Source organism: Zingiber officinale, chromosome 6B (genome assembly GCF_018446385.1).
Source record: "Zingiber officinale cultivar Zhangliang chromosome 6B, Zo_v1.1, whole genome shotgun sequence".
Classification (NCBI taxonomy): domain Eukaryota; kingdom Viridiplantae; phylum Streptophyta; class Magnoliopsida; order Zingiberales; family Zingiberaceae; genus Zingiber; species Zingiber officinale.
Genome location: NC_055996.1, coordinates 136,146,756 through 136,151,147, shown reverse-complemented (window position 1 = coordinate 136,151,147; position 4,392 = coordinate 136,146,756).

The window sequence follows — 4,392 nt, the reverse complement described above, 5'->3', positions numbered from 1 at the left end:
CTAGGTGTTATTTCTTTACTTTGCATATCAATTGTACTGCTGAGTGTTGGACTCACCCGCATCCATTGTTGATATTTTCAGGTTGATCTCTGCAGGGAGTGCTGGTCCCTGCAGACCTCGAGGATATGATTGGTTTTCTTTTGGTTTCTTTTCTGTTCTAGATTGTTTCGAACTTGTTATGTTTTGGATCATTTTACTTATGGACATTGTATGGATTTTATTATGTCGATGGATTTGGATTTGGATTTATTCTACTACATGCCTGCCTGGACGGCAGAAGAGGTGAGTTCATCGGATTTGAGCTTTACGAGCGTAGTTGAGTAGGGTTGATTTCGAGTCAGGGTATTACTATTCTGTTTACTTATTATATAAACTGCGTGGAATGTGTGGTTGTATTTTTATTGTTTTTATTATTCCAACCGCCTGTGGCTGAGGTATGTGAGTATGTAGAAAAGTTTCAGATTGTCCACCGTACAGGGGAGATGCTGTCGAAATTTTCTCGGACAGGGACTCATCTGGGGCGTGACAATTTAGTGGTATCAGAGCTTAAGTTTTGTGATTTTTGTTTTCGTATTTTGGAATAACCTGATACCAATTTATTTAGTATCAGAGTGCCAGGTTTGGCGATACTTGGTTGGTTTCCATGTGTTGGATTTTGAGATTTATCTGATACCAATTTATTGGTATCAGAGCAAGGTTATGATACCTGCTTTTGGTGTTCTGGAGATTTATCGGATACCTGTTGTTGGTATTCTGGATATTTGGGTTAGCCAGGTTTGCGAGGCAAACTGGGCATTTTTCAGATTTTCGATATGGTTATGTTTCGGATTTATTGGATTTCCGGCGATATTCTCGTTCGGAATTTTGAGGTCAAAAGTTGGGGACTGGACAGCGACGGAACATCTCCAGATAGCAAATAGGTATGATGTTTATTTTATGATTTTTATACTTGTAGTAATATCTGTAATTTAATTTAACAGATATGAGACGATCTACTCGTATTGCTGCGAGACGTGATGCTGGACGACCACATGCGAGGACCACGGGATCTCTGGATATGCCAGAGATGTCCACTGTTAGTGAGCCTGTTAGTCGTCAGGGACTGACTCAGCATGCTTCAGGCACGTTGGACTTTCAGACCCCGACGGCTCCTATAGAGGTACCTATCTCGGTTGTGCCGAGCGTACCTATCCCTACAGTAGTTCCGGTACCATCAGGGGTACCATTGGCGTACTCGACATCTGCTTCAGCGCAGCCTACAGCGTATTCAGTATCACTGCCACTTGGATCTACAGTGTACCCGACACCAGTGGCACCTGTGCCCCCAGTGCCTACAGTAGCAGCAGCTGAACCATATCCGGTACCATTACCTACCGTACCTCCAGCTGCGGCCACTTATGTTCACCCGGCAGTACCACCGACGGCTTATGCTTCAGTATATACAGCAGCACCGGGAGTTCCTCCTCAGATTTATTCCGTGGTACCACCTGTAGTATCAGCTCCAGTGTTTCCGCTAGTTCCTGCAGCCGTCCCGACACAGATCACTGATATTGTTGCTGCACGAGCTAGGATTCCAGCATTGGCTGAGTCGATGAAGACTCGTTTCACTCTTTTTCGTGGAGATCTCGATCCGAGTATGGCTCTGTCATGGATAGAGACTATGGAGCAGACTTTCTTCTATATGGCTTGCTCCGAGTGGGAGAAAACAGAGCTGGCTGCCTACCATTTACGGGATGAAGCTAATGTCTGGTGGATTACTCAGCGTTCTATTATTGGTGAGCGCAACGTCACATGGACCAGGTTCAGAGAGGCTTTTGAGAGTCGCTTCTTTCCACTGTCTTATCAGATGGCTCGCCGATAGGATTTTATGAGTCTGAGGCAGAACAACCGCTCAGTGACCGAGTATAATACTGAATTCCACCGGTTGGCTAAGTTTTGTCCAGAGTTAGTTGCGAAGGACAGAACTCGCATGATACAGTTTATTCAGGGACTGGATGGTTATCTGCATGTACGGCTTGTCGGTTTAGGGATCACATCTTATTCTGATGCACTGGATCGAGCTTTGATGATAGAGTTAGCTCAGCAGACAGCATATCCGGACAGGAAAAGGAAGCATACGAGTCAGACATCAGGGCAGATCCAGCAGACACAGGCAACAGGACAGCATCAGAGTAGTCGCAGACGGTCAGGTCAGAGTTCTTCTGGGGTAACTTGTAGGCCACAGAAGTCAGGACAGTCTTCCTCAAGACGTTTCCGGTCTCCTCGGCAGGATCGGAAATAGTCCACCAGCGATATACAGTGTTTCCGATGTGGTTCCAGAGACCACATCACTTCAGCCTGCTTTGGACAATCGGTTTGCTTTTATTGCAAACCGCGACACCTGAGCCAAGATTGTCACCAAGGCTCAGACACGGCCCGGAGGGTCGAGGCAGAGGGGCCTAGTCGGTCTCGACGAGGAGAGCGGAGATTCTCACCCTCACAGCGGGAGCAGCCCTCAAGGCGATTTGGCATGCTTGGACAGAGTACTCGGTGTAGCACCCCGTAGTTTTGTTCCAGACCTTATTATCCGACTGTGGGCGATGCAGACTCGATCCCCCAAATGATAGTATCACCACCATCCTCTCGCTTCTCGGCTCATTATCCAGACCGCCTCGATGGCGCGTACAAGAATACCTCCTCCTCCTCCGCCAGAGACTGGTCGTGTTCATGCGATTACCAGAGAGGATGCTCAGTGAGCCGACGGATCCATTTTCCGCGGTACGATTTCCATTTATGCATTTTCCGCTGATATTTTGATTGATACTGGTAGTTCGCATTCTTTTATATCCCGTACCTTTATGTGAGAGATTGGTAGATTACCTACTGTTAGATTACAGCGATTGACTGTCTCCCTACTGTCCGGTGATACATTAGACGTCACCCAGGAGGTCAGAGGTTGCCCGTTAGACTTTGGCAACATGATACTTACGGTAGATCTTCTAGTATTGGAGATGATCGAGTTTGATATCATTCTTGGCATGGATTGGCTGTCAGTATATCATACTACCGTTGATTGCCAGACGAGGGTGGTCACCTTCCGGCCTCCGAACCAACCCTCGTGGAGTTTCACTGGCATCAGAGATGACGGCATCGCGATCATTTCGGCGATTCAGGCTCAGAAGCTATTGTCACATGGCTGTCAGGGTTTCCTATTATCTTTGATTAGTACAGACGACAGCAGTAGTTCGCAGCTCTCCGACGTTCCAGTAGTCCGAGAGTATCCGGATGTGTTTCCAGAGGAGCTACCTGGTTTGCCACCTAGAAGGCCAGTGGAATTCGCTATTGAGCTGGTTCCGGGGACCGCACCGGCATCGAAAGCTCCGTATCGTATGGCACCAAAAGAGTTGAACGAGCTGAAGGTTCAACTCCAGGAACTTTTAGACAGGGGATTCATTCGCCCTAGTGTTTCTCCATGGGGTTCTCCTGTATTATTTGTCAAGAAAAAAGACGGCACCATGAGGTTATGTATTGACTACAGACAGCTGAATGCAGTGACCGTCAGAAATAAATATCTTTACCACGGATCGAGGATTTGTTTGATCAGCTCAGAGGTACATCAGTGTATTCTAAGATTGATCTGCGATCCGGATATCATCAGTTGAGGGTCAGAGACTCAGATATCCAGAAGACAGCTTTCCGTATGAGATACGGTCATTATGAGTTTTTGGTAATGTCATTTGGGCTTACCAATGCTCCAGCGGTGTTTATGGACTTGATGAACCACATTTTTCTTGAGTATCTGAATCAGTTTGTTATCGTTTTCAATGATGACATATTGGTCTACTCGCATTCCGAGGAGGAGCATGCATAGCATCTTCGTATAGTCTTGGAGATTCTTAGACGACATCAGCTGTACGCGAAGTTCAGCAAGTGTGCATTCTGACTATCCTCAGTTGGTTTTCTGGGACACGTGGTTTCTAGCAGAGGTATTTCAGTTGATCCTCAGAAGATCGAGGCTGTCACCAGTTGGGAGCAACCGAAGTCAGTTCAGGAGATCCGTAATTTTCTGGGACTAGCAGGATATTACAGACGGTTCGTTGAGGGTTTCTCGCGTATTGCTATGCCGCTGACACGCCTTACCAGGAAGGGCGTGAAGTTTACGTGGACAGAGGATTGTGAGACCAGCTTTCAGGAGCTGAAGCGGAGATTAGTGTCGGCTCCAGTTTTGGTTTTACCTTCTGGAGAGGACGGATTTGTACTCTACACCGACGCTTCTCTTCAGGGTTTGGGCGCTGTTCTGATGCAGCATGACAGAGTAGTTTCTTATGCTTCTCGACAGTTGAAGGAGCATGAGAAGAACTACCCAGTTCATGACCTGGAGTTAGCTGCCATCATTTTTGCTCTGAAGCTTTG